At 38.5% G+C, this 11,495-nt stretch overlaps 1 non-coding gene across 1 annotated transcript; it reads right to left on the bottom strand.

The window, feature by feature from the left end:
- Positions 1-11,160: 11,160 nt before the first annotated feature.
- Positions 11,161-11,232, bottom strand: TRNAA-UGC (transfer RNA alanine (anticodon UGC)). The gene has a single exon. It is a non-coding gene; the product is annotated as a tRNA-Ala (tRNA).
- Positions 11,233-11,495: the final 263 nt, after the last annotated feature.

The following is an 11,495-nucleotide window of genomic DNA, read 5'->3' as shown; positions in this document are numbered from 1 at the left end:
CCTACATTGTTTCAGGACAGTTGCCACATCCTTGTTGAATGATCTTAGTTTCCTTATAAACATTTTCAATTGTTGAGCTGAGAATAAAAATAACCTTGATGAATCAATGTAAATTTGATCCTGCAGTCCAGAATATGAACTAAAAGGCTTCCTTGTGTTTTTACCTGTAGCTGGAGAAAATCCTATAGAGAGACCTTGTAGAGGAAGGCTCAAAGGTGAAAAAAGGCTAGTTTATCCATAGGAAAGCAGGGATCAGTTATGATAGAGGAGGTGAGAATCCGAGAGACTGGAAACCTTTCATAATGCATCATCCCCTTTTCTCTTCTTTCCCAAAACTGCAACTATCCACCTTCTATCCTTCTGTCACAGGCCACCCCTAAGCCCATTTTGAGGTCACCTACTTGACTTGCAAAGGACTCACCTACTGTGCCTCTGCACCTATACTAACTAAAAAATCCAAAAACAAACAAACAAAAAAACCGACCTGATACCGTCAAGTGAATTCCGAGTTACAATGATCCTATCCGTTGGCCTTCCAAAAACTGATAGATTTGAACTGCTGTCCTTACAGCTAGCAGCCAAGCTATTAACCACCAACACCGGGTCCACACCTATATTTTTTTTTAAAAAAGTTGCCTTTGAATCAATTCCAACTCATAGGGATCCTACAGAATACAGTAGAACTATCCCAAAAAGTTTCAATGGACTGGGTAATTGATTTGAACTACTGACCTTTTGGTTAGCAGACTGAAGGCTTAGCCATTACTCTACCAGGGATAGGACTGAGGAAAAGGTGCCTGAGTATGTAGTTATTATTGATTGTACAGAGTCTCTGACTTTCTGTGGCTACAGTCCCCGTCTTTAGACTCCTTTTGAGCTAAGAGCAGTATGTGAAGTGTAGAGGAGCCAGATAGAATTCTTTAGGAAAAAGTTCATTTTTAGTAGATTTCATCTAAGTGTAGAAATACGTGGAACAAACAGACAAGAATTTGTTTTTTTTACTCCTTGCATTTCAAGCAAAATCTAAGAAATTTCATCAGTTGCAGTGGTGATTAATCTCAAAGCAGCTGGGTCATCTGATATTACTCTCAACTCTGCTCCTACCACATCCATACACAGAAATTGGGAAATCTCTGTTGGTGCAATTTCCTCATTCATTCCAGAGAGGCCAATTCTGAAAGATGAGCTGTCACCCAGATGAACATTTTTATTAATTTTCTATTCTCTTTATTTTCAGTCACACCAAGGCCTGTTTTCATACTACAACACTCTAGCACATACACTAGGTGTCTTCTGGCTTCTCTAGCCTTCCTAACCTTGTGTCCCACATGGAAATTCAAATTACTTACAAATAATATTTATTTTACTTCCCTATTTAGCTGATTTTGTTGGCAGAAAACTGCCCTGATATCGTGAAAGATGAGAAGATATCTATCCAAGATGCTCATCAACCACCACGTAAGGTAGGTCTCAAAAGAAAGTTGTCAAGACAAATTATAATCAAATTGCCAAAACCAGAGATAAAGAGAAAATTTTAAGAGGGGTAGGGATAAATGAAAACTCACCTAAAAAAGGAGTCAATAAGAATAAGCTCAGACTACTCTGCAGAAACCCCGCAGGCACAAAGTCAAAGGGATAACTTATATAAAGTGTTGAAGGAAAAAAATTGTCAGCCAAGAATCAAAATTTGAGAGACAGCAAAACTGTCTCTCAAATATGACGCAGAAATTAGGACATTTTTAGATAAACGGAAGTTTAGGGATTTCATAAAAACCAAACCAAAACTACAAGAAATACAAAAAGAGTTCTCCAGTTAGAAAATCCATAATATCAGGTAACAACCCAAGACTAGAACACAGGACAGAGTAACCAGTAGTCAACCCAGATAGGGAAATCACAAAAATAAATCAAGATAAAAAAAATACTCAAAACAGGGAAAAAATTATGTTGTTTATGTCAAAGAAGACAACATTAAATCAATATACAGGGATTAAGAAATGCAGTCATAGATCTTTCATAAGGCGAGGAAGTCAAGATGACATAAAGAAATAAAAGTTAGGATTAAACTAAGAAAAATAGAGGTAAATATTAAGGTAACCCCAAAGGAGACTAACAATCCTACTCATAAAAATAAAATACAAAGAAAAAGTTAAGTCTCAGCAAAATCAAAATCAACAACAACAATTAAGAGGAAAAGACAACATATAAAGATAAACTACTCGGCACAAAAAATTAAGTGGGAAAAAGAAACTGCCAACAACACACATACAAAACAAGAAATCAAAGCGACAGCACTAAACACATACCTATCCATAATTATGCCCAATGTAAATGGAGTAAATACACCAACAAAGAGAGAAAAAAGTGGCCGAATGGATTAAAAAACATGATCTCTCTATATATTGCCTACGAGAGACAGACCTTAAACTAAGAGACACACACAAACTAAAACTCAAAGGATTGAAAAAATATATCAAGCAAACAACAGTCAAGAAAGAGCAGAAGTGCCAATATTAACTTCTGACAAAATAGACTTTAAAGTTAAATCCACCACAAAGGATAAGGAAAACCAAACCAAACCAAACCCACTAGCGCTGAGTTGATTCCAGCTCATTGCGACCCTATATAACAGAGTAAAACTGCCCCATAGAGTTTCCATGCAGCTCCAGGTGGATTCGAACTGCCAACCTTTGGTTAGCAGCCATACCTCTTAACAACTACACCACCAGGGTTTCCCAGGATAAGGAGGGACACTATATAATGATTAAATGGACAATATACCAGGAGGATAAAACCCTATTTCATATTTATGCACCCAATGACAGAGCTTCAAGATACGTAAAACAAACTCTAACAGCATTGAAAATTGAGATAGACAGCTCCACAATAATAATAATAGTACAATAATAGTAGCAGACTTCAATACACCACTTTCAGTGAAGGGCAGAATATCCAGAAAGTAGCTCAATAAAGACATGGGAGATCTAAACCCCGCAATCAACCAACTTGGCCTCATAGACATATACTGAACACTCCGCCCAACAGCAGAAACCCTGGTGGCGTAGTGGTTAAGTGCTACAGCTACTAACCAAAGGTTTGGCAGTTCAAATCCGCCAGAAGCTCCTTGGAAACTCTACGGAGCAGTTCTACTCTGTCCTATAGGGTTGCTATGAGTTGGAATTGGCTCAATGGTACTAGGTTTGCCACCCAACAACATCCAAGTATATTTTCTTTTCCAGTGCACATGCAACATTCTTTAGAATAGGCCACATATTAGGTCATAAGGCAAGCCTTGGCAGAATCGAAAACATCGAAATATTACAAAGCATTTTCTCTGACAATAGGCCATAAAAGTAGAAATCAATAAAAGAAAAAGCAGGGAAAAGAAATCAAACACTTGGAAACTGAACGATATCCTGCTCAAAAAGCACTGAGTTGTAGAAAACATTAAGGATGAAATAAAGAAATTCATGGACTCCAATGAGGATGAAAACACTTCCTATCAGAACCTTAGGGACACAGCAAAAGCAGTGCTCAGAGGTAAATTTACATCAATAAATGCACACATACAAGAAGAAGAAAGGGCCAGAATCAAAAAATTATCCCTACAACCTGAACAAATAGAAAGAGAGCAAAAAAAAAAAAAAAAAAAACCCTCAGGCACCAGAAGAAAGCAAGTAATAAAAATTAGAGCAGAATTCAATGAAATAGAAAACAGAAAAGCAATTGAAAGAGTTAACAAGACCAAGACTGGTTCTTTAAAAAATTAACAAAACTTATAAGCCAGTGGCCAAACTGAGAAAAGAAAAACAGGAGAGGAAGCACATAACCTGAATAAGAAAGGACATGGCTATATCACAGCAGAACTCAACTGAAATTAAAAGAATCATATCAGATTACTATGAAAAATTGTACTCTAACAAATTTGAAAACCTAGAAGAAATGGATGAATTTCTAGAAAACACACTACCTACCTAAACTAACACAAACAGAGGTAGAACAACTAAACAAACGCATAACGAAAGAACAGATTGAAAAGGTAATTAAGAAACACTCAGGGAAAAAAAAAGCCCTGGCCCTGATGGCGTCACTGCAGGTTTCTACCAAACTTTCAGAGAAGAGTTAACACTACTTCTACTGAAGGTATTTCAGAACATAGAAAAGGACGGAATACTGCCACACTCATTCTCGGAAGCCAGCATATCCCTGATACCAAAACCAGGAAAAAACACCACAAAAAAAAAAAAAAAAAAAAAAAAAAGAATTACAGACCTATATCCCTCATGAACTTAGATGCAAAAATCCTCAACAAAATTCTAGGCAATAGATTCAACAACATATCAAAAAAATAATTCACCATGACCAAGGGGGATTCACACCAGGTATGCAGTGATGGTTCAACATTAGAAAAACAATTAATGGGGTCCATCATATAAATAAAACAAAGGACAAGAACCACAAAAACTTATCAATTGATGCGGAAAAGGCATTTGACAAAGTCCAACACCGGTTCATGATACAAACTCTCAGCAAAAGAGGAATAGAGGGAAAATTCCTGAACATTATAAAAAAATAAAGGGCATTATTTCTACAAAGCCAACAGCCAACATCATCCTAAATGGAGAGAGTCTGAAAGCATTCCCCTTTAGATCAGGGAACACACAAGGATGCCCTTTATCACCAGTCTTATTCAACGTTGTGCTGGAGGTCCTAGCGAGAGCAATTAGGCTAGGTAACGAAATAAAGGGAATCCAGATAGGTAAGGAAGAAGTGAAAGTATCTCTTTTTGCAGATGACATGATCTTATACACAGAAAACCCTAAAGAATCCTCAAGAAAACTACTGAGACTAATAGAAGAGTTCAGCAGAGTATTAGAATACAAGATAAACATACAAAAATCAGTAGGATTTCTCTCCACCAACAAAAAGAACATTGAAGAGGAAATCACCAAATGGGTACCATTTACAGTAGCCCCAAGAAGATAAAATACTTAGGAATAAATCTAACCAGAGATGTAAAAGACCTATACAAAGAAAACTAGAAGACACTACTGCGAGATATCAAAGGAGACCTAGATAAGCGGAAAAAAAATATGCTGCTCATGGATAGGAAGACTGAACATTGTAAAAATGTCTATACTGCCAAAAGTGATGTATAAATACAATGCAATTCTGATCCCAATTCCAACAGCATTTTTTAATGGGATGGAGAAACAAATCACCAACTTCATATGGAAGGGAAAGAGGCTCCAGATAAGTAACGTGTTACTGAAAAAGAAGAACAAAGTGGAAGGCCTCACACTACCTGATTTTAGAACCTAATATACTGCCATAGTAGTCAAAACAGCCTGGTAATGCTACAACAACAGATACATAGACCGATGGAACAGAATTGAGGACCCAGACATAAATCCATCCGCATAAGAGCAGCTGACATTTGACAAAGGACCAAAGTCAGTTAAATGGGGAAAAGACAGTTTTCTTAACAAATGGTGTTGGCATAACTGGATATCCATCTGCAAAAAAATGAAAGAAGATGCATACCCCACACCAGCCACAAAAATGAACTCAAATTCAATCAGAGACTTATATATAAAATCTGAAACGATAAAAATCATGGAAGAAAAAATAGGGACAATGCTAGGAGCCCTAATACATGGCATAAAAAAAAAAATACATGGCATAAGCAGTATACAAATCATTACTAACTATGCAAAAACAGCAGAAGAGAAACTAGATAACTGGGAGTTCCTGAAAATCAAACACCTATGCTCAACCCAAGACTTCACCAAAAGAGTAAAAATATTACCTACAGACTGGGAAAAAGTTTTTAGGTATGACATTTCTGATCAGCGCCTGATCTCTAAAATCTACATGATACTGCAAAAACTCAGCAAGAAAAAGACAAGTAACTGAATCAAAAAATGTGCAAAGGATATGAACAGGCACTTCACTAAAGAAGACATTCAGGGAGCTAAGAGATACATGAGGAAATGCTCAAGATCATTAGCCATTAGAGAAATGCAAATCAAAACCACAATGAGATTTCTTCTCACTCCAACAAGGCTGGCATTAATCCAGAAAACACAAAAGAATACATGTTGGAGAGGTTGTGGAGAGGCTGGAACACTTATACACTGCTGATGGGAACGTAAAATGGTACAACCACTTTGGAAATAAATTTGGTGCTTCCTCAAAAAGCTAGAAATAGAACTACCATATGATCCAACAGTCACACTCCTTGGAATATATCCTAGAGAAATAAGAGCATGTACACGAACAAAAAAAAATTTTTTTTTTTACATGAACAGACATATGCACACTCATGTTCTTTTCAGCACTGTTTACCAAGTGATCAGATTGACCGAGAAGGAACAGAGGAAGCAGCTATTCTTTACATAGGCAACTAACAACATCAACGACAGTATTAATTCAGTGGAATATGACAGCAGTAAAAAATAACGACTTCCTATTCCTTTTGTGGATGGATCCTTTTATCATTAAGTTATCCCTGTCCCTGTTAATTCTTTGTTCTGAGGTTTTCATTATTTAATATAAATATAGCCACTTGTGTTTTCTCTTGATTGTTTGCATGATATATCTGTTTTAAAATTCTCCGGAAAAAAAAAATTTTTTTTCTTTAATTTCTACCTAACGTGGGGAAGCCCTGGTGGCGTAGTGGTTAAGTGCTTCGGCTGCTAACCAAGAGGTCAGCAGTTCAAATCTGCCAGGCACTCCTTGGAAACTCTATGGGGTAGTTCTACTCTGTCCTATAGGTTCGCTATGAGTTGGAATCGAATTGATGGCAGTGGGTTTGGTTTTGGTATATAGTTACATATATGAAATGAGTTCCTTGTAGACAACTTATACAGGCAGTCCCCAGGTTATACACCTCTGACTTCAGGAGAAATCCTTTTGCCCTTTTGTGTTGGGTAAATTTGCTCTCACTTTGAAATGACTGAGTCAATCCTACTCCACCAAATTTTTCACCACAATCACATTTACATGCTGCATGTACAGCTTTTAAATCATTGAAAAGGCTTCTAGCCTTTTCTTGCACTAAAAGAAGCCTAAATAAGAACCATAGGCACTTGTTTTGACTTATCTACAAATTAAAACAAAAAAATTTATTGTGCTGTAAGTGAAAGTTTACAAATCAAGTCAGTCTCTCATAAAAATTTATATACACCATGCTATATACTCTGGAAACCCTGGTGGCATAGTGGTTAAGTGCTACAGCTGCTAAGACAAAGGGTCAGCAGTTCAAATCCTCCAGGTGCTCCTTGGAAACTCTATGGGGCAGTTCTACTCTGTCCTGTAGGGTTGCTACGAGTCGCAATCAACTTGGCACCGGGTTTTTTTTTTTATATACTCCTAGTTTTCCTTCCCCCTAATGAGACAGCACACTCCTCTCTACCCTGTATTTCCATGCCCATTCTGCCAGCTTCTGTCCCCCTCTGCCTTCTCATCTCCCCTTCAGACAGGGGCTGCCCATACAGTCTCATGTGTCTACTTGATCCAAGAAGCTCATTGCTCACCAGTACCATTTTCTATCTTATACTCCAGTCTAATCCCTGTCTGAAGAGTTGGCTTTGGGAATGGTTCCTATGTTGGGCTAACAGAAGGTCTGCAGACCATGATCTCTGGGGTCCTTCTAGTCTCAGCCAGACCATTAAATCTGGTCTTTTTAGGAGAATTTGAGGTCTGCATCCCACTTATCTCCTACTTCTTCAAGGATTCTCTGTTTTGTTCCCTGTTAGGGCAGTTATTGGTTGTAGCTGGGCAACATCTAGTTCTTCTGTTCTCAAGCTGATGTTTATCTACAGATTTGAATTAAAGACTTAAACACACAGTTAGGAATGGCTACCATTTCTTTTTCTGTTCTGGTTTTCTTCAGAGCTAAGAGGAGGAAGAGAGAAGTGAAGAAGCAGAGCTTCCAGAATAGGTAATTAGGGTAAAATGAAGGGCTTTTATGTAAGAGAAAAAATTGAGAGTAGAATAAAGATTGCATGAACAGGGACTTGAACCCTGAACCTCAGATTAAAAGTCTCCTACTCTACCAACTGAGCTACCCAGGCCTATGTATGTGGCATTTCTGACTACCCCTTTAGGCTTTTATACGGCAGTTGCAATGCACTAGCTGCTCTTTGGTAATCCTGTGGTGGCCTTCTCTGTGCTACAGGTTCTCTATGAGTCAGAATTGACTTGATGGTAGCAGGTTTGTTTTTTTTTTGGTTATATGTGGCCAACTGGTTTCTTATTTCAAGTGTTCAGATAGTTTTCTTTGAATTCTCTTTGTTGGGAAGAATATTTTGTTTGAAAGAGGTGCTGTCATTCATCGGATCATTGCTCTTCCTTCTGTCTTTGCCTTGTATCTCTTTAGATTTTAATAACCAGAGTGGTGACCCCTAAACAAATCACTGCCAGTTTCTGATCATACAGCTAGAGAAGGAGGACTTCATTACTTGCCAAATGTTGTGATTTTATCCCTTTGTTCTTATTTCCCCACCTGCACCTATTTTTCTGCAAGCAACATGAATGCTACTCTTCTTCTTATCCCTCTGCATTGCCTTATACCTCTTTCTTGCAGCTTTGGGAAACAGGAGAAAAGAGCTGGAGAAAATTCGAAGACCTGCAAGAATGTACAATAACGATGCAGATGCAAAGGAGCCTGGGTTTAATCTTCTGCATTTCTGTACCTGCCTTTCTTGATGATGCACCTTGCCTATCAATGTGAGCCACTCCTTCTCAGTTTCTTTCTCTCCTTCCTCTTCCTTGTTCATGTCTTTATGCACTGTTTGCTGCCACATTCAAAGAAAAAAGGGTAATTATCTTGAGGAATTAATGTACATTATTACATATCTTCCAGAGTATGACCCAAGACAGTTCATTAGTCTTGACCTAAACCTGGGGAAAATATTGTACAGGGAATCTGGGAACAAATGGGGAAGTTTTGTTGTGAAAGAATGACTAACCTCTCTGGGGAGGAACGACAGAGTATTTCCTCTGGGAAAAGAGTATTGTTTACTTCTAAAAAAATCTCAGTACTTCCAAGAAACCAAGGCTATGGGAAAACTGAGAGAATTTGTAACTGCTGTACTTTAGTTATTTGTGGATTTCTCTTCTCTCCTCCTCTATGGCTATATAAGGCATAGCTGGGGGTGGGTCACACATAAGTGCCTTGGATTCCTTTGTGGATCAATACCAAGACAATTCAGGGATGACTTTTAAGCAAAGTACCTGGGGGGTTAGCATTTCAATGAGAGAAGGACCACTCCCAGCTATTTTGGCTCTCTTCTTCTGCTTGAAGTAGCTTGGAAGTCACCAAATTGCACATCAGACCTCTAAACCACTCACCAAGGCGGGTAAGGGACCCACTATTTAGTTCCACCTCCGTGTCAGATGATTCTTCTACTTGTTGATAGAGGATCAAGTTGTTAAAATCCATGTTACAAATGGATTAAAATACAATTTTTTCCTGGCTTTAAAAACAGGCATTTCTGACAGGGGAAGCTCTTGTTTGAGCTTCCAGACCATTCTCCTTGGGGCATTGCCATCTTATCTTTGAGGCAGGAAAGGTCTGAACATACTAACCTTTGGAGCTCCCTTTCCTCATGCTGTCATCTGCACCCCGTTATCGAAATGTTTACTTCTTGGCTTGTATTTCTCCACCGAAAGTATCATTATTATCAGTGACTTAGAGAAGAGCACCCTGGAAGAAATACATCACTCCTGATCATTGCAAAGTTTATTAATGTTATGTAATTGTTTTCAGCTGCTACTTGATTCCTTTTTGAACGTCGTTAAATTTTCTTTGAATTTCAAAGTTAAGCATTTGAAAATAGAAACCACGTGCTCCCTAGCAACACTTCTCTTTCAGATTTGGACTGCTTTTTAGTGTATCAGTCTTGTGGCCCGAAGGATAAGGCCTCTGATTCCAGCTCAGATATTGAAGGTTGGAACTCCTTCTTGGTGCCTCATTTCTGGTTTGGCAAGAAGTAGAAGCTTCTTGAAATGGCTTCCAATTGAGAGTGTTTGTTATAGGAAACATAAGCAACTGAGATCCATCTATCTATTTTTACCCTTCTCTGCTCTCTTTCTCCTCACCCCTCTACATAGTCCTTTGGATGCATCTCCCTCAAAAATCTTTGGTGTGGTGTGAAATGAATACGTTCTGTGACTTTATTTAAAGTTGTAACTACAGGAAAGTGGAATTCTGTAGCCAAATATAAGAAATGTCAAAGGGAAGGAATTTTAATAGGGTACTCACCAATGCTCATATGTCATTTTAATTCAGCTAGGTGTGTGTGCAGTGTGGGATATTTTCTACAACGTGGTGTTTGAAATCCTCCAGTGAAAGTCGTTTTACGATGAACAAGAATAACTGCTCTGCTGAAACCAGGAGTGGCACAAGAAACTTTTAAGACCTTAAAGCTAATCTACTCCCAAATGGAACTATTGTGGCCAGTGATACCGTCGGTCGCTAGAATTTGGATTATAGTTGCAATGTTCATGTTGAATATCTCTGTGTTTCTTGAGCGCTGTTGTTTGGGTTGTCCAAAGTCATCTAATCAATCATCCCCCATCGACCGCTCTGTCAAAGATTGCCATAGAGGGCCATTTTAACCCATTGGGACTGAGTCAATTCTGACTCCTAAAGTCCATATTGGGCAGAGAGGACTGCCCCATAGGGTTTCCAAGGAGAGGCTGAAGGACTGGAACTGTCCACCTTTTGGTTAGCAGACGAACTCTTAACCACTGTGCCACTAAAAAAAGAAAATCAGCTGGAAACTTTCCTCTAGTCTGACTTTAAATGATTAAAAGCATTAAGGGGTTTTCGGAGGGCCATTTCCTTTTCTCCTTTCTCTCTGTCCTTGTTCTTCTACCTTGATTACCCATGATATGCTAACTAAAACCGAATATTAATTGATTACATGTTGTGGTGAAAGTCTTCTTGCTTTGGGGCAAGGGCTGGTTCCTTCTCTGTCTCTTCCTTCTTGTCTTCCTTCTGCTGACATCCTGCCCAGGGAGACGTTAATCCCCAACAGGTATAAATGGAAGAACACTAAAAGCAACTGTTTGGACCATTGTCTTTCTTTTCCTGTGAGCAGAACAAACATGATAAAGGAAATTAGAGGTTGAGGTTGCTAAATGGTGAAGTGGAAGTGCCAGGAATTGAACCAGGGACCTTGTACATGCAAAGCACATGCTCTACCACTGAGCTACACCCCCTGAAGACTGACGAGCTTGATGATGACCAAAGCATACTGATATTTTTCTGTGTGGTTCCTTCTTCCCATGCCCCCCAAAACCAAACAAAATGTTGCCGAGAATAAGACCAACCCACTAAAATAAATAAATAAAACCACAGGGTTATATTCCACACTTTCTGGAATTAGTACTGTGGATACTGTTTAGTGGTGATAGATGGAGAAGGTTAACTGGATTGTTGTTTGAATAACCTTTTCTCGTCCTAGGATCTTTCCACTCTGGTA

Source organism: Elephas maximus, chromosome 1 (assembly GCF_024166365.1).
Source record: "Elephas maximus indicus isolate mEleMax1 chromosome 1, mEleMax1 primary haplotype, whole genome shotgun sequence".
NCBI lineage: Eukaryota > Metazoa > Chordata > Mammalia > Proboscidea > Elephantidae > Elephas > Elephas maximus.
The sequence above is the reverse complement of the archived record's forward strand: the minus strand, read 5'-3'. Positions and strand labels throughout refer to the sequence as shown.